This window comes from Oryzias latipes, chromosome 1, assembly GCF_053564925.1.
Source record: "Oryzias latipes strain Hd-rR chromosome 1, Olatipes_Hd-rR_3.1".
In the NCBI taxonomy this organism is placed as follows: domain Eukaryota; kingdom Metazoa; phylum Chordata; class Actinopteri; order Beloniformes; family Adrianichthyidae; genus Oryzias; species Oryzias latipes.
Genome location: NC_136237.1, coordinates 12,790,765 through 12,816,127, shown reverse-complemented (window position 1 = coordinate 12,816,127; position 25,363 = coordinate 12,790,765). Strand labels below are relative to the sequence as shown.

The window sequence follows — 25,363 nt, the reverse complement described above, 5'->3', positions numbered from 1 at the left end:
CGATGAGGATGGGATTTGAACCCATGCGTGCAAAGCACAATGGATTAGCAGTCCATCTCCTTAACCACTCGGACACCCCATCTTGCCACGAAGTACCTTTGCACACATCACTGGTGTCACAGGCTTTCTATGGCATGTGTTATCTTGAGGTAGCCTGTTCATTCCAGCCACTCCACCAAGTTGGAACATTTTAGAAGGAACGAAAAAATAGACAAAACCTTGTGGTATGCAACAAGGTTTGCAGGAGCTGTGCTATCAGTAAGGCAAAAAGTGTTTTCGAATTTGAGCAAAAAATTGTTGGCTCTTCTTGGGGTATTAGCGCAAATGGCAGAGCACTTGTTTTGCAGGCGACGGGCAGAGGCATCGATGCTCTCATTCTCCTGAACAGAAGCCTGTGCTCTCTGTAAAATAAATAGCAATGCTTTTCAAAATACCCTAGTACTGCAACACAATATACTTCTTCCAGACGTTGTTTCTGTTTTCGTGCAAGTAGGTCAGTCAGCTTGCCGACAGCCACTGCCATTTGTTTTAATATTGCGACGAAGTTAAAAGTTCAGAAAATTCATCTGGACAAAATTTCTGGTTTGAAGACGTTTCGCCTCTTATCCGAGCAGCTTCTTCCGTGCTGTCTGACTGGTGTTGAGCTAGACATGTAAATATTCTCCTTTCTGGATGATGGCCAACAAAGTCCCCTAACCACTGAGTGGTTGTCCCCCAGGTCGCCAAGTTTTCTCACCTGTCCTGGGTTTCACATCTGGATAGTGAGCCACAACATCCCGTCATCAAACCAGAAACACCTTGAGGCAAAGATTAGTCCGGCCCAAGGACAAAACAACCCAAGACAAACTGAGCAGCGAGGTGTATGCTGTTATGTGAAGTCAGGAATGTAAGAAGCCGCTCGGATGAGTCTTCAAACCAGAAATTTTGTCCAGTTGAAATTTTCACAACTTTTCATTTTATCGTGACCTAGATGAGTGAGAATCTGCACCATCATTATGACCAAGACCAAACAATGAAATCAGAAAACAAAGAAACAAGCGGAAAAGTTCATGAAAGTTACTGTAAAGATTTTTCTTCTTTACCAAATAAATGACAGTTTTAATTGTGAAGATGTTTAAATGTTCTCCTTTGTATTTAAGCTTTCAAAAGCTAATGGATTAAGAGTTTAAGGCATGAGTGGAAGACTTAAGTCTGTTGTTGGTATGGCTTGTAACGTTTGTGAAAGCTTCTTGATCAGGGCTTGCTGGTCCTCAGGACCAGTGCCCTGCTGGCTTTCAGATGTTTATGTCAATGATTGAAATCAAGTATGCTGTACAAAATGCAAGACTGAGACTGATTGAAGACACCAGATCATGGTAACAAATGAGTCTATTTACATGCTCACAAGAAGTGAATAACTGAAAAAAAATGCATGCAGATTGCTCCTTAGGAAAGGCAAACATCAGGAAAAGCTGGTGGACTAGGATGTTTTATTTGGCAGAACTAAATAGGTGATGGGTCAACTTACAATCGAGCTGTTTTTTTTAAATGGCCCACATATTTATCTTTTGTTAATGTGGTGCCACCAAGCGTGCGGGCAAAAGCTTTGTCACTGTGGATACTACGCAATCCTGTGGTTCGCAACCACTGGAGCAAGTTGAGATTTTTATGAGTAAAAGTTAAAACCACGGTGTTTGGGTTTGCAACAAAGTTCAAAAGACTTGTGCTGTAAACATGCAAAAGTTTCAATTTCAAAAGATTCCATTAGAAGTGTGGGGGAATTAGCTCAAATGGTAGAGCGCTCGCTTAGCGTGTGAGAGGTAGAGGGATCGATGCCCTCATTCTCCAATATGTGTGCCCTGATCTTGTGCAAAGTTCATTAACTGCCCTTTTGTTGGACTTACCCAAAAGGCAAACAATCTCCTGTGTCAACACTGCCTCATTGTCACTAAGGCTGCATTTACACTGCAGGTCTTGATGCCCAAATCCGATTTTCTGACTATATCCGATTTTTTTGACGACCCGCTCACATCAACTATTAAAAGTGACCCGTATCCGATTTTTGCATTTACACTATACAATGCTGAAACTATCCTGAGGGGATGCGCGGGAGTGGGAAAAGAAGGGCTGCTCGGCCGGCTTATGTGCTCTCGCTGAGTTTTGAATGAGGAAGTGTTTGCAGATGTTGTGCTGTACTAACAGTTTGATCCAAGCAAAGAAATAAACGGCTTCTAGCCTGTTCCAGAGCAACGGTGTCCCGCTTGATTAGTTACCGTTTGCATCCCGACCGGGACCGGACCGGAAATAACGAAGCCTAAGGCTGAAAGCTAACACGCTGATGGGGCTCCAGCTGTCCTCGAACAGCAAAATCAGCACACAAAAGCACCTTAAAAAGTCATGTGATCTCAGTTGGTGGTGTCCTGGGTTGACCTCACTCACCTACAACTCGCATTTACTGTGGAATACCCGATTTGTCTTCTTACATGGCACACGCAAATGCTCGTATACGATTCATGTCCGATTTATTTACACATAGGAGTGAGGCCTGATTCTGATCTGAGTAAAACGGAATCCATGTTTTTTTTTCCTGCTTACAAGTTCACCGGTCATATCCGATCTGTAAGAGGAAAATATCACAATTGGGTCACTTGAACCATGCAGTATAAATGCGGCCTAACATGTTGGACGCTTGTAGTTGTCCGTTGTTCATGACAAATGCCTTTATTCCAGTGCGTTTTCCAAGGTTCTTTACAACAAGTTCTCAAAGACCTATTCAGTGTAAACATTGACAATGAAATGACACATGGATTTGACAGAGACATGGTAACACATGTACAAGACCAGTCTCATTTCCAACATCTTTTTCCTTTGGGCATTGTTGATGTGCTCAAGGTTCTTTAAACTGTATGTGACCACAACACGTAGACACCAACAAATGACTGGAAGAGCCTGTTTTCCTTGTAAAACCAAACAGCATGTGCGATGAGGATGGGATTTGAACCCATGCGTGCAAAGCACAATGGATTAGCAGTCCATCTCCTTAACCACTCGGACACCCCATCTTGCCACGAAGTACCTTTGCACACATCACTGGTGTCACAGGCTTTCTATGGCATGTGTTATCTTGAGGTAGCCTGTTCATTCCAGCCACTCCACCAAGTTGGAACATTTTAGAAGGAACGAAAAAATAGACAAAACCTTGTGGTATGCAACAAGGTTTGCAGGAGCTGTGCTATCAGTAAGGCAAAAAGTGTTTTCGAATTTGAGCAAAAAATTGTTGGCTCTTCTTGGGGTATTAGCGCAAATGGCAGAGCACTTGTTTTGCAGGCGACGGGCAGAGGCATCGATGCTCTCATTCTCCTGAACAGAAGCCTGTGCTCTCTGTAAAATAAATAGCAATGCTTTTCAAAATACCCTAGTACTGCAACACAATATACTTCTTCCAGACGTTGTTTCTGTTTTCGTGCAAGTAGGTCAGTCAGCTTGCCGACAGCCACTGCCATTTGTTTTAATATTGCGACGAAGTTAAAAGTTCAGAAAATTCATCTGGACAAAATTTCTGGTTTGAAGACGTTTCGCCTCTTATCCGAGCAGCTTCTTCCGTGCTGTCTGACTGGTGTTGAACTAGACATGTAAATATTCTCCTTTCTGGATGATGGCCAACAAAGTCCCCTAACCACTGAGTGGTTGTCCCGCCAAGTTTTCTCACCTGTCCTGGGTTTCACATCTGGATAGTGAGCCACAACATCCCGTCATCAAACCAGGGAACACCTTGAGGCAAAGATTAGTCCAGCCCAAGGACAAAACAACCCAAGACAAACTGAGCAGCGAGGTGTATGCTGTTATGTGAAGTCAGGAATGTAAGAAGCCGCTCTGATGAGTCTTCAAACCAGAAATTTTGTCCAGTTGAATTTTTCACAACTTTTCATTTTATCGTGACCTAGATGACTGAGAATCTGCACCATCATTATGACCAAGACCAAACAATGAAATCAGAAAACAAAGAAACAAGCGGAAAAGTTCATGAAAGTTACTGTAAAGATTTTTCTTCTTTACCAAATAAATGACAGTTTTAATTGTGAAGATGTTTAAATGTTCTCCTTTGTATTTAAGCTTTCAAAAGCTAATGGATTAAGAGTTTAAGGCATGAGTGGAAGACTTAAGTCTGTTGTTGGTATGGCTTGTAACGTTTGTGAAAGCTTCTTGATCAGGGCTTGCTGGTCCTCAGGACCAGTGCCCTGCTGGCTTTCAGATGTTTATGTCAATGATTGAAATCAAGTATGCTGTACAAAATGCAAGACTGAGACTGATTGAAGACACCAGATCATGGTAACAAATGAGTCTATTTACATGCTCACAAGAAGTGAATAACTGAAAAAAAAATGCATGCAGATTGTTCCTTAGGAAAGGCAAACATCAAGAAAAGCTGGTGGACTAGTATGTTTTATTTGGCAGAACTAAATAGGTGATGGGTCAACTTACAATCTAGCTGTTTTTTTTAAATGGCCCACATATTTATCTTTTGTTAATGTGGTGCCACAAAGCGTGCGGGCAAAAGCTTTGTCACTGTGGATACTACGCAATCCTGTGGTTCGCAACCACTGGAGCAAGTTGAGATTTTTATGAGTAAAAGTTAAAACCACGGTGTTTGGGTTTGCAACAAAGTTCAAAAGACTTGTGCTGTAAACATGCAAAAGTTTCAATTTCAAAAGATTCCATTAGAAGTGTGGGGGAATTAGCTCAAATGGTAGAGCGCTCGCTTAGCGTGTGAGAGGTAGAGGGATCGATGCCCTCATTCTCCAATATGTGTGCCCTGATCTTGTGCAAAGTTCATTAACTGCCCTTTTGTTGGACTTACCCCAAAAGGCAAACAATCTCCTTTGTCAACACTGCCTCATTGTCACTAAGGCTGCATTTACACTGCAGGTCTTGATGCCCAAATCCGATTTTCTGACTATATCCGATTTTTTTGACGACCCGCTCACATCAACTATTAAAAGTGACCCGTATCCGATTTTTGCATTTACACTATACAATGCTGAAACTATCCTGAGGGGATGCGCGGGAGTGGAAAAAGAAGGGCTGCTCGGCCGGCTTATGTGCTCTCGCTGAGTTTTGAATGAGGAAGTGTTTGCAGATGTTGTGCTGTACTAACAGTTTGATCCAAGCAAAGAAATAAACGGCTTCTAACCTGTTCCAGAGCAACGGTGTCCCGCTTGATTAGTTACCGTTTGCATCCCGACCGGGACCGGACCGGAAATAACGAAGCCTAAGGCTGAAAGCTAACACGCTGATGGGGCTCCAGCTGTCCTCGAACAGCAAAATCAGCACACAAAAGCACCTTAAAAAGTCATGTGATCTCAGTTGGTGGTGTCCTGGGTTGACCTCACTCACCTACAACTCGCATTTACTGTGGAATACCCGATTTGTCTTCTTACATGGCACACGCAAATGCTCGTATACGATTCATGTCCGATTTATTTACACATAGGAGTGAGGCCTGATTCCGATCTGAGTAAAACGGAATCCATGTTTTTTTTTCCTGCTTACAAGTTCACCGGTCATATCCGATCTGTAAGAGGAAAATATCACAATTGGGTCACTTGAACCATGCAGTATAAATGCGGCCTAACATGTTGGACGCTTGTAGTTGTCCGTTGTTCATGACAAATGCCTTTATTCCAGTGCGTTTTCCAAGGTTCTTTACAACAAGTTCTCAAAGACCTATTCAGTGTAAACATTGACAATGAAATGACACATGGATTTGACAGAGACATGGTAACACATGTACAAGACCAGTCTCATTTCCAACATCTTTTTCCTTTGGGCATTGTTGATGTGCTCAAGGTTCTTTAAACTGTATGTGACCAAAACACGTAGACACCAACAAATGACTGGAAGAGCCTGTTTTCCTTGTAAAACAAAACAGCATGTGCGATGAGGATGGGATTTGAACCCATGCGTGCAAAGCACAATGGATTAGCAGTCCATCTCCTTAACCACTCGGACACCCCATCTTGCCACGAAGTACCTTTGCACACATCACTGGTGTCACAGGCTTTCTATGGCATGTGTTATCTTGAGGTAGCCTGTTCATTCCAGCCACTCCACCAAGTTGGAACATTTTAGAAGGAACGAAAAAATAGACAAAACCTTGTGGTATGCAACAAGGTTTGCAGGAGCTGTGCTATCAGTAAGGCAAAAAGTGTTTTCGAATTTGAGCAAAAAATTGTTGGCTCTTCTTGGGGTATTAGCGCAAATGGCAGAGCATTTGTTTTGCAGGCGACGGGCAGAGGCATCGATGCTCTCATTCTCCTGAACAGAAGCCTGTGCTCTCTGTAAAATAAATAGCAATGCTTTTCAAAATACCCTAGTACTGCAACACAATATACTTCTTCCAGACGTTGTTTCTGTTTTCGTGCAAGTAGGTCAGTCAGCTTGCCGACAGCCACTGCCATTTGTTTTAATATTGCGACGAAGTTAAAAGTTCAGAAAATTCATCTGGACAAAATTTCTGGTTTGAAGACGTTTCGCCTCTTATCCGAGCAGCTTCTTCCGTGCTGTCTGACTGGTGTTGAGCTAGACATGTAAATATTCTCCTTTCTGGATGATGGCCAACAAAGTCCCCTAACCACTGAGTGGTTGTCCCGCCAAGTTTTCTTACCTGTCCTGGGTTTCACATCTGGATAGTGAGCCACAACATCCCGTCATCAAACCAGGGAACACCTTGAGGCAAAGATTAGTCCAGCCCAAGGACAAAACAACCCAAGACAAACTGAGCAGCGAGGTGTATGCTGTTATGTGAAGTCAGGAATGTAAGAAGCCGCTCGGATGAGTCTTCAAACCAGAAATTTTGTCCAGTTGAATTTTTCACAACTTTTCATTTTATCGTGACCTAGATGACTGAGAATCTGCACCATCATTATGACCAAGACCAAACAATGAAATCAGAAAACAAAGAAACAAGCGGAAAAGTTCATGAAAGTTACTGTAAAGATTTTTCTTCTTTACCAAATAAATGACAGTTTTAATTGTGAAGATGTTTAAATGTTCTCCTTTGTATTTAAGCTTTCAAAAGCTAATGGATTAAGAGTTTAAGGCATGAGTGGAAGACTTAAGTCTGTTGTTGGTATGGCTTGTAACGTTTGTGAAAGCTTCTTGATCAGGGCTTGCTGGTCCTCAGGACCAGTGCCCTGCTGGCTTTCAGATGTTTATGTCAATGATTGAAATCAAGTATGCTGTACAAAATGCAAGACTGAGACTGATTGAAGACACCAGATCATGGTAACAAATGAGTCTATTTACATGCTCACAAGAAGTGAATAACTGAAAAAAAATGCATGCAGATTGTTCCTTAGGAAAGGCAAACATCAAGAAAAGCTGGTGGACTAGTATGTTTTATTTGGCAGAACTAAATAGGTGATGGGTCAACTTACAATCTAGCTGTTTTTTTTAAATGGCCCACATATTTATCTTTTGTTAATGTGGTGCCACCAAGCGTGCGGGCAAAAGCTTTGTCACTGTGGATACTACGCAATCCTGTGGTTCGCAACCACTGGAGCAAGTTGAGATTTTTATGAGTAAAAGTTAAAACCACGGTGTTTGGGTTTGCAACAAAGTTCAAAAGACTTGTGCTGTAAACATGCAAAAGTTTCAATTTCAAAAGATTCCATTAGAAGTGTGGGGGAATTAGCTCAAATGGTAGAGCGCTCGCTTAGCGTGTGAGAGGTAGAGGGATCGATGCCCTCATTCTCCAATATGTGTGCCCTGATCTTGTGCAAAGTTCATTAACTGCCCTTTTGTTGGACTTACCCCAAAAGGCAAACAATCTCCTTTGTCAACACTGCCTCATTGTCACTAAGGCTGCATTTACACTGCAGGTCTTGATGCCCAAATCCGATTTTCTGACTATATCCGATTTTTTTGACGACCCGCTCACATCAACTATTAAAAGTGACCCGTATCCGATTTTTGCATTTACACTATACAATGCTGAAACTATCAAATGTACATGTTCTGAGCACTGCGTAGCAGCATTTCCGCCATCCGCGGACCTCCTTTGGACTTTTGTGTGACTCCTGTTGTCATGGAGGCAACGCAGCCACGGAAGGAGGCGTTGCCTTGGGCGCTCCTGAGGGGATGCGCGGGAGTGGGAAAAGAAGGGCTGCTCGGCCGGCTTATGTGCTCTCGCTGAGTTTTGAATGAGGAAGTGTTTGCAGATGTTGTGCTGTACTAACAGTTTGATCCAAGCAAAGAAATAAACGGCTTCTAGCCTGTTCCAGAGCAACGGTGTCCCGCTTGATTAGTTACCGTTTGCATCCCGACCGGGACCGGACCGGAAATAACGAAGCCTAAGGCTGAAAGCTAACACGCTGATGGGGCTCCAGCTGTCCTCGAACAGCAAAATCAGCACACAAAAGCACCTTAAAAAGTCATGTGATCTCAGTTGGTGGTGTCCTGGGTTGACCTCACTCACCTACAACTCGCATTTACTGTGGAATACCCGATTTGTCTTCTTACATGGCACACGCAAATGCTCGTATACGATTCATGTCCGATTTATTTACACATAGGAGTGAGGCCTGATTCCGATCTGAGTAAAACGGAATCCATGTTTTTTTTTCCTGCTTACAAGTTCACCGGTCATATCCGATCTGTAAGAGGAAAATATCACAATTGGGTCACTTGAACCATGCAGTATAAATGCGGCCTAACATGTTGGACGCTTGTAGTTGTCCGTTGTTCATGACAAATGCCTTTATTCCAGTGCGTTTTCCAAGGTTCTTTACAACAAGTTCTCAAAGACCTATTCAGTGTAAACATTGACAATGAAATGACACATGGATTTGACAGAGACATGGTAACACATGTACAAGACCAGTCTCATTTCCAACATCTTTTTCCTTTGGGCATTGTTGATGTGCTCAAGGTTCTTTAAACTGTATGTGACCACAACACGTAGACACCAACAAATGACTGGAAGAGCCTGTTTTCCTTGTAAAACAAAACAGCATGTGCGATGAGGATGGGATTTGAACCCATGCGTGCAAAGCACAATGGATTAGCAGTCCATCTCCTTAACTACTCGGACACCCCATCTTGCCACGAAGTACCTTTGCACACATCACTGGTGTCACAGGCTTTCTATGGCATGTGTTATCTTGAGGTAGCCTGTTCATTCCAGCCACTCCACCAAGTTGGAACATTTTAGAAGGAACGAAAAAATAGACAAAACCTTGTGGTATGCAACAAGGTTTGTAGGAGCTGTGCTATCAGTAAGGCAAAAAGTGTTTTCGAATTTGAGCAAAAAATTGTAGGCTCTTCTTGGGGTATTAGCGCAAATGGCAGAGCACTTGTTTTGCAGGCGACGGGCAGAGGCATCGATGCTCTCATTCTCCTGAACAGAAGCCTGTGCTCTCTGTAAAATAAATAGCAATGCTTTTCAAAATACCCTAGTACTGCAACACAATATACTTCTTCCAGACGTTGTTTCTGTTTTCGTGCAAGTAGGTCAGTCAGCTTGCCGACAGCCACTGCCATTTGTTTTAATATTGCGACGAAGTTAAAAGTTCAGAAAATTCATCTGGACAAAATTTCTGGTTTGAAGACGTTTCGCCTCTTATCCGAGCAGCTTCTTCCGTGCTGTCTGACTGGTGTTGAGCTAGACATGTAAATATTCTCCTTTCTGGATGATGGCCAACAAAGTCCCCTAACCACTGAGTGGTTGTCCCCCATGTCGCCAAGTTTTCTCACCTGTCCTGGGTTTCACATCTGGATAGTGAGCCACAACATCCCGTCATCAAACCAGGGAACACCTTGAGGCAAAGATTAGTCCAGCCCAAGGACAAAACAACCCAAGACAAACTGAGCAGCGAGGTGTATGCTGTTATGTGAAGTCAGGAATGTAAGAAGCCGCTCGGATGAGTCTTCAAACCAGAAATTTTGTCCAGTTGAAATTTTCACAACTTTTCATTTTATCGTGACCTAGATGACTGAGAATCTGCACCATCATTATGACCAAGACCAAACAATGAAATCAGAAAACAAAGAAACAAGCGGAAAAGTTCATGAAAGTTACTGTAAAGCTTTTTCTTCTTTACCAAATAAATGACAGTTTTAATTGTGAAGATGTTTAAATGTTCTCCTTTGTATTTAAGCTTTCAAAAGCTAATGGATTAAGAGTTTAAGGCATGAGTGGAAGACTTAAGTCTGTTGTTGGTATGGCTTGTAACGTTTGTGAAAGCTTCTTGATCAGGGCTTGCTGGTCCTCAGGGCCAGTGCCCTGCTGGCTTTCAGATGTTTATGTCAATGATTGAAATCAAGTATGCTGTACAAAATGCAAGACTGAGACTGATTGAAGACACCAGATCATGGTAACAAATGAGTCTATTTACATGCTCACAAGAAGTGAATAACTGAAAAAAAATGCATGCAGATTGCTCCTTAGGAAAGGCAAACATCAGGAAAAGCTGGTGGACTAGGATGTTTTATTTGGCAGAACTAAATAGGTGATGGGTCAACTTACAATCTAGCTGTTTCTTTTAAATGGCCCACATATTTATCTTTTGTTAATGTGGTGCCACCAAGCGTGCGGGCAAAAGCTTTGTCACTGTGGATACTACGCAATCCTGTGATTCGCAACCACTGGAGCAAGTTGAGATTTTTATGAGTAAAAGTTAAAACCACGGTGTTTGGGTTTGCAACAAAGTTCAAAAGACTTGTGCTGTAAACATGCAAAAGTTTCAATTTCAAAAGATTCCATTAGAAGTTTGGGGGAATTAGCTCAAATGGTAGAGCGCTCGCTTAGCGTGTGAGAGGTAGAGGGATCGATGCCCTCATTCTCCAATATGTGTGCCCTGATCTTGTGCAAAGTTCATTAACTGCCCTTTTGTTGGACTTACCCAAAAGGCAAACAATCTCCTTTGTCAACACTGCCTCATTGTCACTAAGGCTGCATTTACACTGCAGGTCTTGATGCCCAAATCCGATTTTCTGACTATATCCGATTTTTTTGACGACCCGCTCACATCAACTATTAAAAGTGACCCGTATCCGATTTTTGCATTTACACTATACAATGCTGAAACTATCAAATGTACATGTTCTGAGCACTGCGTAGCAGCATTTCCGCCATCTGCGGACCTCCTTTGGACTTTTGTGTGACTCCTGTTGTCATGGAGGCAACGCAGCCACGGAAGGAGGCGTTGCCTTGGGCGCTCCTGAGGGGATGCGCGGGAGTGGGAAAAGAAGGGCTGCTCGGCCGGCTTATGTGCTCTCGCTGAGTTTTGAATGAGGAAGTGTTTGCAGATGTTGTGCTGTACTAACAGTTTGATCCAAGCAAAGAAATAAACGGCTTCTAGCCTGTTCCAGAGCAACGGTGTCCCGCTTGATTAGTTACCGTTTGCATCCCGACCGGGACCGGACCGGAAATAACGAAGCCTAAGGCTGAAAGCTAACACGCTGATGGGGCTCCAGCTGTCCTCGAACAGCAAAATCAGCACACAAAAGCACCTTAAAAAGTCATGTGATCTCAGTTGGCGGTGTCCTGGGTTGACCTCACTCACCTACAACTCGCATTTACTGTGGAATACCCGATTTGTCTTCTTACATGGCACACGCAAATGCTCGTATACGATTCATGTCCGATTTATTTACACATAGGAGTGAGGCCTGATTCCGATCTGAGTAAAACGGAATCCATGTTTTTTTTTCCTGCTTACAAGTTCACCGGTCATATCCGATCTGTAAGAGGAAAATATCACAATTGGGTCACTTGAACCATGCAGTATAAATGGGCCTAACATGTTGGACGCTTGTAGTTGTCCGTTGTTCATGACAAATGCCTTTATTCCAGTGCGTTTTCCAAGGTTCTTTACAACAAGTTCTCAAAGACCTATTCAGTGTAAACATTGACAATGAAATGACACATGGATTTGACAGAGACATGGTAACACATGTACAAGACCAGTCTCATTTCCAACATCTTTTTCCTTTGGGCATTGTTGATGTGCTCAAGGTTCTTTAAACTGTATGTGACCACAACACGTAGACACCAACAAATGACTGGAAGAGCCTGTTTTCCTTGTAAAACAAAACAGCATGTGCGATGAGGATGGGATTTGAACCCATGCGTGCAAAGCACAATGGATTAGCAGTCCATCTCCTTAACCACTCGGACACCCCATCTTGCCACGAAGTACCTTTGCACACATCACTGGTGTCACAGGCTTTCTATGGCATGTGTTATCTTGAGGTAGCCTGTTCATTCCAGCCACTCCACCAAGTTGGAACATTTTAGAAGGAACGAAAAAATAGACAAAACCTTGTGGTATGCAACAAGGTTTGCAGGAGCTGTGCTATCAGTAAGGCAAAAAGTGTTTTCGAATTTGAGCAAAAAATTGTAGGCTCTTCTTGGGGTATTAGCGCAAATGGCAGAGCACTTGTTTTGCAGGCGACGGGCAGAGGCATCGATGCTCTCATTCTCCTGAACAGAAGCCTGTGCTCTCTGTAAAATAAATAGCAATGCTTTTCAAAATACCCTAGTACTGCAACACAATATACTTCTTCCAGACGTTGTTTCTGTTTTCGTGCAAGTAGGTCAGTCAGCTTGCCGACAGCCGCTGCCATTTGTTTTAATATTGCGACGAAGTTAAAAGTTCAGAAAATTCATCTGGACAAAATTTCTGGTTTGAAGACGTTTCGCCTCTTATCCGAGCAGCTTCTTCCGTGCTGTCTGACTGGTGTTGAGCTAGACATGTAAATATTCTCCTTTCTGGATGATGGCCAACAAAGTCCCCTAACCACTGAGTGGTTGTCCCCCAGGTCGCCAAGTTTTCTCACCTGTCCTGGGTTTCACATCTGGATAGTGAGCCACAACATCCCGTCATCAAACCAGAAACACCTTGAGGCAAAGATTAGTCCGGCCCAAGGACAAAACAACCCAAGACAAACTGAGCAGCGAGGTGTATGCTGTTATGTGAAGTCAGGAATGTAAGAAGCCGCTCGGATGAGTCTTCAAACCAGAAATTTTGTCCAGTTGAAATTTTCACAACTTTTCATTTTATCGTGACCTAGATGAGTGAGAATCTGCACCATCATTATGACCAAGACCAAACAATGAAATCAGAAAACAAAGAAACAAGCGGAAAAGTTCATGAAAGTTACTGTAAAGATTTTTCTTCTTTACCAAATAAATGACAGTTTTAATTGTGAAGATGTTTAAATGTTCTCCTTTGTATTTAAGCTTTCAAAAGCTAATGGATTAAGAGTTTAAGGCATGAGTGGAAGACTTAAGTCTGTTGTTGGTATGGCTTGTAACGTTTGTGAAAGCTTCTTGATCAGGGCTTGCTGGTCCTCAGGGCCAGTGCCCTGCTGGCTTTCAGATGTTTATGTCAATGATTGAAATCAAGTATGCTGTACAAAATGCAAGACTGAGACTGATTGAAGACACCAGATCATGGTAACAAATGAGTCTATTTACATGCTCACAAGAAGTGAATAACTGAAAAAAAATGCATGCAGATTGCTCCTTAGGAAAGGCAAACATCAGGAAAAGCTGGTGGACTAGGATGTTTTATTTGGCAGAACTAAATAGGTGATGGGTCAACTTACAATCTAGCTGTTTTTTTTAAATGGCCCACATATTTATCTTTTGTTAATGTGGTGCCACCAAGCGTGCGGGCAAAAGCTTTGTCACTGTGGATACTACGCAATCCTGTGGTTCGCAACCACTTGAGCAAGTTGAGATTTTTATGAGTAAAAGTTAAAACCACGGTGTTTGGGTTTGCAACAAAGTTCAAAAGACTTGTGCTGTAAACATGCAAAAGTTTCAATTTCAAAAGATTCCATTAGAAGTGTGGGGGAATTAGCTCAAATGGTAGAGCGCTCGCTTAGCGTGTGAGAGGTAGAGGGATCGATGCCCTCATTCTCCAATATGTGTGCCCTGATCTTGTGCAAAGTTCATTAACTGCCCTTTTGTTGGACTTACCCAAAAGGCAAACAATCTCCTTTGTCAACACTGCCTCATTGTCACTAAGGCTGCATTTACACTGCAGGTCTTGATGCCCAAATCCGATTTTCTGACTATATCCGATTTTTTTGACGACCCGCTCACATCAACTATTAAAAGTGACCCGTATCCGATTTTTGCATTTACACTATACAATGCTGAAACTATCAAATGTACATGTTCTGAGCACTGCGTAGCAGCATTTCCGCCATCTGCGGACCTCCTTTGGACTTTTGTGTGACTCCTGTTGTCATGGAGGCAACGCAGCCACGGAAGGAGGCGTTGCCTTGGGCGCTCCTGAGGGGATGCGCGGGAGTGGGAAAAGAAGGGCTGCTCGGCCGGCTTATGTGCTCTCGCTGAGTTTTGAATGAGGAAGTGTTTGCAGATGTTGTGCTGTACTAACAGTTTTATCCAAGCAAAGAAATAAACGGCTTCTAGCCTGTTCCAGAGCAACGGTGTCCCGCTTGATTAGTTACCGTTTGCATCCCGACCGGGACCGGACCGGAAATAACGAAGCCTAAGGCTGAAAGCTAACACGCTGATGGGGCTCCAGCTGTCCTCGAACAGCAAAATCAGCACACAAAAGCACCTTAAAAAGTCATGTGATCTCAGTTGGTGGTGTCCTGGGTTGACCTCACTCACCTACAACTCGCATTTACTGTGGAATACCCGATTTGTCTTCTTACATGGCACACGCAAATGCTCGTATACGATTCATGTCCGATTTATTTACACATAGGAGTGAGGCCTGATTCCGATCTGAGTAAAACGGAATCCATGTTTTTTTTTCCTGCTTACAAGTTCACCGGTCATATCCGATCTGTAAGAGGAAAATATCACAATTGGGTCACTTGAACCATGCAGTATAAATGCGGCCTAACATGTTGGATGCTTGTAGTTGTCCGTTGTTCATGACAAATGCCTTTATTCCAGTGCGTTTTCCAAGGTTCTTTACAACAAGTTCTCAAAGACCTATTCAGTGTAAACATTGACAATGAAATGACACATGGATTTGACAGAGACATGGTAACACATGTACAAGACCAGTCTCATTTCCAACATCTTTTTCCTTTGGGCATTGTTGATGTGCTCAAGGTTCTTTAAACTGTATGTGACCACAACACGTAGACACCAACAAATGACTGGAAGAGCCTGTTTTCCTTGTAAAACCAAACAGCATGTGCGATGAGGATGGGATTTGAACCCATGCGTGCAAAGCACAATGGATTAGCAGTCCATCTCCTTAACCACTCGGACACCCCATCTTGCCACGAAGTACCTTTGCACACATCACTGGTGTCACAGGCTTTCTATGGCATGTGTTATCTTGAGGTAGCCTGTTCATTCCAGCCACTCCACCAAGTTGGAACATTTTAGAAGGAACGAAAAAATAGACAAAACCTTGTGGTATGCAACAAGGTTTGCAGGAGCTGTGCTATCAGTAAGGCAAAAAGTGTTTTCGAATTTGAGCAAAAAATTGTAGGCTCTTCTTGGGGTATTAGTGCAAATGGCAGAGCACTTGTTTTGCAGGCGACGGGCAGAGGCATCGATGCTCTCATTCTCCTGAACAGAAGCCTGTGCTCTCTGTAAAATAAATAGCAATGCTTTTCAAAATACCCTAGTACTGCAACACAATATACTTCTTCCAGACGTTGTTTCTGTTTTCGTGCAAGTAGGTCAGTCAGCTTGCCGACAGCCGCTGCCATTTGTTTTAATATTGCGACGAAGTTAAAAGTTCAGAAAATTCATCTGGACAAAATTTCTGGTTTGAAGACGTTTCGCCTCTTATCCGAGCAGCTTCTTCCGTGCTGTCTGACTGGTGTTGAGCTAGACATGTAAATATTCTCCTTTCTGGATGATGGCCAACAAAGTCCCCTAACCACTGAGTGGTTGTCCCCCATGTCGCCAAGTTTTCTCACCTGTCCTGGGTTTCACATCTGGATAGTGAGCCACAACATCCCGTCATCAAACCAGTTAACACCTTGAGGCAAAGATTAGTCCAGCCCAAGGACAAAACAACCCAAGACAAACTGAGCAGCGAGGTGTATGCTGTTATGTGAAGTCAGGAATGTAAGAAGCCGCTCGGATGAGTCTTCAAACCAGAAATTTTGTCCAGTTGAAATTTTCACAACTTTTCATTTTATCGTGACCTAGATGACTGAGAATCTGCACCATCATTATGACCAAGACCAAACAATGAAATCAGAAAACAAAGAAACAAGCGGAAAAGTTCATGAAAGTTACTGTAAAGCTTTTTCTTCTTTACCAAATAAATGACAGTTTTAATTGTGAAGATGTTTAAATGTTCTCCTTTGTATTTAAGCTTTCAAAAGCTAATGGATTAAGAGTTTAAGGCATGAGTGGAAGACTTAAGTCTGTTGTTGGTATGGCTTGTAACGTTTGTGAAAGCTTCTTGATCAGGGCTTGCTGGTCCTCAGGGCCAGTGCCCTGCTGGCTTTCAGATGTTTATGTCAATGATTGAAATCAAGTATGCTGTACAAAATGCAAGACTGAGACTGATTGAAGACACCAGATCATGGTAACAAATGAGTCTATTTACATGCTCACAAGAAGTGAATAACTGAAAAAAAATGCATGCAGATTGCTCCTTAGGAAAGGCAAACATCAGGAAAAGCTGGTGGACTAGGATGTTTTATTTGGCAGAACTAAATAGGTGATGGGTCAACTTACAATCTAGCTGTTTTTTTTAAATGGCCCACATATTTATCTTTTGTTAATGTGGTGCCACCAAGCGTGCGGGCAAAAGCTTTGTCACTGTGGATACTACGCAATCCTGTGGTTCGCAACCACTGGAGCAAGTTGAGATTTTTATGAGTAAAAGTTAAAACCACGGTGTTTGGGTTTGCAACAAAGTTCAAAAGACTTGTGCTGTAAACATGCAAAAGTTTCAATTTCAAAAGATTCCATTAGAAGTGTGGGGGAATTAGCTCAAATGGTAGAGCGCTCGCTTAGCGTGTGAGAGGTAGAGGGATCGATGCCCTCATTCTCCAATATGTGTGCCCTGATCTTGTGCAAAGTTCATTAACTGCCCTTTTGTTGGACTTACCCAAAAGGCAAACAATCTCCTTTGTCAACACTGCCTCATTGTCACTAAGGCTGCATTTACACTGCAGGTCTTGATGCCCAAATCCGATTTTCTGACTATATCCGATTTTTTTGACGACCCGCTCACATCAACTATTAAAAGTGACCCGTATCCGATTTTTGCATTTACACTATACAATGCTGAAACTATCAAATGTACATGTTCTGAGCACTGTGTAGCAGCATTTCCGCCATCTGCGGACCTCCTTTGGACTTTTGTGTGACTCCTGTTGTCATGGAGGCAACGCAGCCACGGAAGGAGGCGTTGCCTTGGGCGTTCCTGAGGGGATGCGCGGGAGTGGGAAAAGAAGGGCTGCTCGGCCGGCTTATGTGCTCTCGCTGAGTTTTGAATGAGGAAGTGTTTGCAGATGTTGTGCTGTACTAACAGTTTGATCCAAGCAAAGAAATAAACGGCTTCTAGCCTGTTCCAGAGCAACGGTGTCCCGCTTGATTAGTTACCGTTTGCATCCCGACCGGGACCGGACCGGAAATAACGAAGCCTAAGGCTGAAAGCTAACACGCTGATGGGGCTCCAGCTGTCCTCGAACAGCAAAATCAGCACACAAAAGCACCTTAAAAAGTCATGTGATCTCAGTTGGTGGTGTCCTGGGTTGACCTCACTCACCTACAACTCGCATTTACTGTGGAATACCCGATTTGTCTTCTTACATGGCACACGCAAATGCTCGTATACGATTCATGTCCGATTTATTTACACATAGGAGTGAGGCCTGATTCCGATCTGAGTAAAACGGAATCCATGTTTTTTTTTCCTGTTTACAAGTTCACCGGTCATATCCGATCTGTAAGAGGAAAATATCACAATTGGGTCACTTGAACCATGCAGTATAAATGCGGCCTAACATGTTGGACGCTTGTAGTTGTCCGTTGTTCATGACAAATGCCTTTATTCCAGTGCGTTTTCCAAGGTTCTTTACAACAAGTTCTCAAAGACCTATTCAGTGTAAACATTGACAATGAAATGACACATGGATTTGACAGAGACATGGTAACACATGTACAAGACCAGTCTCATTTCCAACATCTTTTTCCTTTGGGCATTGTTGATGTGCTCAAGGTTCTTTAAACTGTATGTGACCACAACACGTAGACACCAACAAATGACTGGAAGAGCCTGTTTTCCTTGTAAAACCAAACAGCATGTGCGATGAGGATGGGATTTGAACCCATGCGTGCAAAGCACAATGGATTAGCAGTCCATCTCCTTAACCACTCGGACACCCCATCTTGCCACGAAGTACCTTTGCACACATCACTGGTGTCACAGGCTTTCTATGGCATGTGTTATCTTGAGGTAGCCTGTTCATTCCAGCCACTCCACCAAGTTGGAACATTTTAGAAGGAACGAAAAAATAGACAAAACCTTGTGGTATGCAACAAGGTTTGCAGGAGCTGTGCTATCAGTAAGGCAAAAAGTGTTTTCGAATTTGAGCAAAAAATTGTAGGCTCTTCTTGGGGTATTAGTGCAAATGGCAGAGCACTTGTTTTGCAGGCGACGGGCAGAGGCATCGATGCTCTCATTCTCCTGAACAGAAGCCTGTGCTCTCTGTAAAATAAATAGCAATGCTTTTCAAAATACCCTAGTACTGCAACACAATATACTTCTTCCAGACGTTGTTTCTGTTTTCGTGCAAGTAGGTCAGTCAGCTTGCCGACAGCCGCTGCCATTTGTTTTAATATTGCGACGAAGTTAAAAGTTCAGAAAATTCATCTGGACAAAATTTCTGGTTTGAAGACGTTTCGCCTCTTATCCGAGCAGCTTCTTCCGTGCTGTCTGACTGGTGTTGAGCTAGACATGTAAATATTCTCCTTTCTGGATGATGGCCAACAAAGTCCCCTAACCACTGAGTGGTTGTCCCCCATGTCGCCAAGTTTTCTCACCTGTCCTGGGTTTCACATCTGGATAGTGAGCCACCACATCCCGTCATCAAACCAGTTAACACCTTGAGGCAAAGATTAGTCCAGCCCAAGGACAAAACAACCCAAGACAAACTGAGCAGCGAGGTGTATGCTGTTATGTGAAGTCAGGAATGTAAGAAGCCGCTCGGATGAGTCTTCAAACCAGAAATTTTGTCCAGTTGAAATTTTCACAACTTTTCATTTTATCGTGACCTAGATGACTGAGAATCTGCACCATCATTATGACCAAGACCAAACAATGAAATCAGAAAACAAAGAAACAAGCGGAAAAGTTCATGAAAGTTACTGTAAAGATTTTTCTTCTTTACCAAATAAATGACAGTTTTAATTGTGAAGATGTTTAAATGTTCTCCTTTGTATTTAAGCTTTCAAAAGCTAATGGATTAAGAGTTTAAGGCATGAGTGGAAGACTTAAGTCTGTTGTTGGTATGGCTTGTAACGTTTGTGAAAGCTTCTTGATCAGGGCTTGCTGGTCCTCAGGGCCAGTGCCCTGCTGGCTTTCAGATGTTTATGTCAATGATTGAAATCAAGTATGCTGTACAAAATGCAAGACTGAGACTGATTGAAGACACCAGATCATGGTAACAAATGAGTCTATTTACATGCTCACAAGAAGTGAATAACTGAAAAAAAATGCATGCAGATTGCTCCTTAGGAAAGGCAAACATCAGGAAAAGCTGGTGGACTAGGATGTTTTATTTGGCAGAACTAAATAGGTGATGGGTCAACTTACAATCTAGCTGTTTTTTTTAAATGGCCCACATATTTATCTTTTGTTAATGTGGTGCCACCAAGCGTGCGGGCAAAAGCTTTGTCACTGTGGATACTACGCAATCCTGTGGTTCGCAACCACTGGAGCAAGTTGAGATTTTTATGAGTAAAAGTTAAAACCACGGTGTTTGGGTTTGCAACAAAGTTCAAAAGACTTGTGCTGTAAACATGCAAAAGTTTCAATTTCAAAAGATTCCATTAGAAGTGTGGGGGAATTAGCTCAAATGGTAGAGCACTCACTTAGCGTGTGAGAGGTAGAGGGATCGATGCCCTCATTCTCCAATATGTGTGCCCTGATCTTGTGCAAAGTTCATTAACTGCCCTTTTGTTGGACTTACCCAAAAGGCAAACAATCTCCTTTGTCAACACTGCCTCATTGTCACTAAGGCTGCATTTACACTGCAGGTCTTGATGCCCAAATCCGATTTTCTGACTATATCCGATTTTTTTGACGACCCGCTCACATCAACTATTAAAAGTGACCCGTATCCGATTTTTGCATTTACACTATACAATGCTGAAACTATCAAATGTACATGTTCTGAGCACTGTGTAGCAGCATTTCCGCCATCTGCGGACCTCCTTTGGACTTTTGTGTGACTCCTGTTGTCATGGAGGCAACGCAGCCACGGAAGGAGGCGTTGCCTTGGGCGCTCCTGAGGGGATGCGCGGGAGTGGGAAAAGAAGGGCTGCTCGGCCGGCTTATGTGCTCTCGCTGAGTTTTGAATGAGGAAGTGTTTGCAGATGTTGTGCTGTACTAACAGTTTGATCCAAGCAAAGAAATAAACGGCTTCTAGCCTGTTCCAGAGCAACGGTGTCCCGCTTGATTAGTTACCGTTTGCATCCCGACCGGGACCGGACCGGAAATAACGAAGCCTAAGGCTGAAAGCTAACACGCTGATGGGGCTCCAGCTGTCCTCGAACAGCAAAATCAGCACACAAAAGCACCTTAAAAAGTCATGTGATCTCAGTTGGTGGTGTCCTGGGTTGACCTCACTCACCTACAACTCGCATTTACTGTGGAATACCCGATTTGTCTTCTTACATGGCACACGCAAATGCTCGTATACGATTCATGTCCGATTTATTTACACATAGGAGTGAGGCCTGATTCCGATCTGAGTAAAACGGAATCCATGTTTTTTTTTCCTGTTTACAAGTTCACCGGTCATATCCGATCTGTAAGAGGAAAATATCACAATTGGGTCACTTGAACCATGCAGTATAAATGCGGCCTAACATGTTGGACGCTTGTAGTTGTCCGTTGTTCATGACAAATGCCTTTATTCCAGTGCGTTTTCCAAGGTTCTTTACAACAAGTTCTCAAAGACCTATTCAGTGTAAACATTGACAATGAAATGACACATGGATTTGACAGAGACATGGTAACACATGTACAAGACCAGTCTCATTTCCAACATCTTTTTCCTTTGGGCATTGTTGATGTGCTCAAGGTTCTTTAAACTGTATGTGACCACAACACGTAGACACCAACAAATGACTGGAAGAGCCTGTTTTCCTTGTAAAACAAAACAGCATGTGCGATGAGGATGGGATTTGAACCCATGCGTGCAAAGCACAATGGATTAGCAGTCCATCTCCTTAACCACTCGGACACCCCATCTTGCCACGAAGTACCTTTGCACACATCACTGGTGTCACAGGCTTTCTATGGCATGTGTTATCTTGAGGTAGCCTGTTCATTCCAGCCACTCCACCAAGTTGGAACATTTTAGAAGGAACGAAAAAATAGACAAAACCTTGTGGTATGCAACAAGGTTTGCAGGAGCTGTGCTATCAGTAAGGCAAAAAGTGTTTTCGAATTTGAGCAAAAAATTGTAGGCTCTTCTTGGGGTATTAGCGCAAATGGCAGAGCACTTGTTTTGCAGGCGACGGGCAGAAGCATCGATGCTCTCATTCTCCTGAACAGAAGCCTGTGCTCTCTGTAAAATAAATAGCAATGCTTTTCAAAATACCCTAGTACTGCAACACAATATACTTCTTCCAGACGTTGTTTCTGTTTTCGTGCAAGTAGGTCAGTCAGCTTGCCGACAGCCGCTGCCATTTGTTTTAATATTGCGACGAAGTTAAAAGTTCAGAAAATTCATCTGGACAAAATTTCTGGTTTGAAGACGTTTCGCCTCTTATCCGAGCAGCTTCTTCCGTGCTGTCTGACTGGTGTTGAGCTAGACATGTAAATATTCTCCTTTCTGGATGATGGCCAACAAAGTCCCCTAACCACTGAGTGGTTGTCCCCCATGTCGCCAAGTTTTCTCACCTGTCCTGGGTTTCACATCTGGATAGTGAGCCACAACATCCCGTCATCAAACCAGTTAACACCTTGAGGCAAAGATTAGTCCAGCCCAAGGACAAAACAACCCAAGACAAACTGAGCAGCGAGGTGTATGCTGTTATGTGAAGTCAGGAATGTAAGAAGCCGCTCGGATGAGTCTTCAAACCAGAAATTTTGTCCAGTTGAAATTTTCACAACTTTTCATTTTATCGTGACCTAGATGACTGAGAATCTGCACCATCATTATGACCAAGACCAAACAATGAAATCAGAAAACAAAGAAACAAGCGGAAAAGTTCATGAAAGTTACTGTAAAGATTTTTCTTCTTTACCAAATAAATGACAGTTTTAATTGTGAAGATGTTTAAATGTTCTCCTTTGTATTTAAGCTTTCAAAAGCTAATGGATTAAGAATTTAAGGCATGAGTGGAAGACTTAAGTCTGTTGTTGGTATGGCTTGTAACGTTTGTGAAAGCTTCTTGATCAGGGCTTGCTGGTCCTCAGGGCCAGTGCCCTGCTGGCTTTCAGATGTTTATGTCAATGATTGAAATCAAGTATGCTGTACAAAATGCAAGACTGAGACTGATTGAAGACACCAGATCATGGTAACAAATGAGTCTATTTACATGCTCACAAGAAGTGAATAACTGAAAAAAAATGCATGCAGATTGCTCCTTAGGAAAGGCAAACATCAGGAAAAGCTGGTGGACTAGGATGTTTTATTTGGCAGAACTAAATAGGTGATGGGTCAACTTACAATCTAGCTGTTTTTTTTAAATGGCCCACATATTTATCTTTTGTTAATGTGGTGCCACCAAGCGTGCGGGCAAAAGCTTTGTCACTGTGGATACTACGCAATCCTGTGGTTCGCAACCACTGGAGCAAGTTGAGATTTTTATGAGTAAAAGTTAAAACCACGGTGTTTGGGTTTGCAACAAAGTTCAAAAGACTTGTGCTGTAAACATGCAAAAGTTTCAATTTCAAAAGATTCCATTAGAAGTGTGGGGGAATTAGCTCAAATGGTAGAGCACTCACTTAGCGTGTGAGAGGTAGAGGGATCGATGCCCTCATTCTCCAATATGTGTGCCCTGATCTTGTGCAAAGTTCATTAACTGCCCTTTTGTTGGACTTACCCAAAAGGCAAACAATCTCCTTTGTCAACACTGCCTCATTGTCACTAAGGCTGCATTTACACTGCAGGTCTTGATGCCCAAATCCGATTTTCTGACTATATCCGATTTTTTTGACGACCCGCTCACATCAACTATTAAAAGTGACCCGTATCCGATTTTTGCATTTACACTATACAATGCTGAAACTATCAAATGTACATGTTCTGAGCACTGTGTAGCAGCATTTCCGCCATCTGCGGACCTCCTTTGGACTTTTGTGTGACTCCTGTTGTCATGGAGGCAACGCAGCCACGGAAGGAGGCGTTGCCTTGGGCGTTCCTGAGGGGATGCGCGGGAGTGGGAAAAGAAGGGCTGCTCGGCCGGCTTATGTGCTCTCGCTGAGTTTTGAATGAGGAAGTGTTTGCAGATGTTGTGCTGTACTAACAGTTTGATCCAAGCAAAGAAATAAACGGCTTCTAGCCTGTTCCAGAGCAACGGTGTCCCGCTTGATTAGTTACCGTTTGCATCCCGACCGGGACCGGACCGGAAATAACGAAGCCTAAGGCTGAAAGCTAACACGCTGATGGGGCTCCAGCTGTCCTCGAACAGCAAAATCAGCACACAAAAGCACCTTAAAAAGTCATGTGATCTCAGTTGGTGGTGTCCTGGGTTGACCTCACTCACCTACAACTCGCATTTACTGTGGAATACCCGATTTGTCTTCTTACATGGCACACGCAAATGCTCGTATACGATTCATGTCCGATTTATTTACACATAGGAGTGAGGCCTGATTCCGATCTGAGTAAAACGGAATCCATGTTTTTTTTTCCTGTTTACAAGTTCACCGGTCATATCCGATCTGTAAGAGGAAAATATCACAATTGGGTCACTTGAACCATGCAGTATAAATGCGGCCTAACATGTTGGACGCTTGTAGTTGTCCGTTGTTCATGACAAATGCCTTTATTCCAGTGCGTTTTCCAAGGTTCTTTACAACAAGTTCTCAAAGACCTATTCAGTGTAAACATTGACAATGAAATGACACATGGATTTGACAGAGACATGGTAACACATGTACAAGACCAGTCTCATTTCCAACATCTTTTTCCTTTGGGCATTGTTGATGTGCTCAAGGTTCTTTAAACTGTATGTGACCACAACACGTAGACACCAACAAATGACTGGAAGAGCCTGTTTTCCTTGTAAAACAAAACAGCATGTGCGATGAGGATGGGATTTGAACCCATGCGTGCAAAGCACAATGGATTAGCAGTCCATCTCCTTAACCACTCGGACACCCCATCTTGCCACGAAGTACCTTTGCACACATCACTGGTGTCACAGGCTTTCTATGGCATGTGTTATCTTGAGGTAGCCTGTTCATTCCAGCCACTCCACCAAGTTGGAACATTTTAGAAGGAACGAAAAAATAGACAAAACCTTGTGGTATGCAACAAGGTTTGCAGGAGCTGTGCTATCAGTAAGGCAAAAAGTGTTTTCGAATTTGAGCAAAAAATTGTAGGCTCTTCTTGGGGTATTAGCGCAAATGGCAGAGCACTTGTTTTGCAGGCGACGGGCAGAAGCATCGATGCTCTCATTCTCCTGAACAGAAGCCTGTGCTCTCTGTAAAATAAATAGCAATGCTTTTCAAAATACCCTAGTACTGCAACACAATATACTTCTTCCAGACGTTGTTTCTGTTTTCGTGCAAGTAGGTCAGTCAGCTTGCCGACAGCCGCTGCCATTTGTTTTAATATTGCGACGAAGTTAAAAGTTCAGAAAATTCATCTGGACAAAATTTCTGGTTTGAAGACGTTTCGCCTCTTATCCGAGCAGCTTCTTCCGTGCTGTCTGACTGGTGTTGAGCTAGACATGTAAATATTCTCCTTTCTGGATGATGGCCAACAAAGTCCCCTAACCACTGAGTGGTTGTCCCCCATGTCGCCAAGTTTTCTCACCTGTCCTGGGTTTCACATCTGGATAGTGAGCCACAACATCCCGTCATCAAACCAGGGAACACCTTGAGGCAAAGATTAGTCCAGCCCAAGGACAAAACAACCCAAGACAAACTGAGCAGCGAGGTGTATGCTGTTATGTGAAGTCAGGAATGTAAGAAGCCGCTCGGATGAGTCTTCAAACCAGAAATTTTGT

At 43.0% G+C, this 25,363-nt stretch overlaps 9 non-coding genes across 9 annotated transcripts; all 9 read right to left on the bottom strand.

The window, feature by feature from the left end:
- trnas-gcu (transfer RNA serine (anticodon GCU)) lies at window positions 1–82 on the bottom strand. The gene has a single exon. It is a non-coding gene; the product is annotated as a tRNA-Ser (tRNA).
- Window positions 83–2,959: 2,877 nt separating this feature from the next.
- On the bottom strand, window positions 2,960–3,041 carry trnas-gcu (transfer RNA serine (anticodon GCU)). The gene has a single exon. It is a non-coding gene; the product is annotated as a tRNA-Ser (tRNA).
- A 2,873-nt stretch (window positions 3,042–5,914) lies between these two features.
- Window positions 5,915–5,996, bottom strand: trnas-gcu (transfer RNA serine (anticodon GCU)). Its single transcript has one exon. It is a non-coding gene; the product is annotated as a tRNA-Ser (tRNA).
- A 3,000-nt stretch (window positions 5,997–8,996) lies between these two features.
- trnas-gcu (transfer RNA serine (anticodon GCU)) lies at window positions 8,997–9,078 on the bottom strand. Its single transcript has one exon. It is a non-coding gene; the product is annotated as a tRNA-Ser (tRNA).
- A 3,005-nt stretch (window positions 9,079–12,083) lies between these two features.
- Window positions 12,084–12,165, bottom strand: trnas-gcu (transfer RNA serine (anticodon GCU)). Its single transcript has one exon. It is a non-coding gene; the product is annotated as a tRNA-Ser (tRNA).
- Window positions 12,166–15,170: 3,005 nt separating this feature from the next.
- On the bottom strand, window positions 15,171–15,252 carry trnas-gcu (transfer RNA serine (anticodon GCU)). Its single transcript has one exon. It is a non-coding gene; the product is annotated as a tRNA-Ser (tRNA).
- A 3,006-nt stretch (window positions 15,253–18,258) lies between these two features.
- Window positions 18,259–18,340, bottom strand: trnas-gcu (transfer RNA serine (anticodon GCU)). The gene has a single exon. It is a non-coding gene; the product is annotated as a tRNA-Ser (tRNA).
- A 3,006-nt stretch (window positions 18,341–21,346) lies between these two features.
- On the bottom strand, window positions 21,347–21,428 carry trnas-gcu (transfer RNA serine (anticodon GCU)). The gene has a single exon. It is a non-coding gene; the product is annotated as a tRNA-Ser (tRNA).
- Window positions 21,429–24,434: 3,006 nt separating this feature from the next.
- Window positions 24,435–24,516, bottom strand: trnas-gcu (transfer RNA serine (anticodon GCU)). Its single transcript has one exon. It is a non-coding gene; the product is annotated as a tRNA-Ser (tRNA).
- Between the last annotated feature and the right edge of the window lie 847 nt (window positions 24,517–25,363).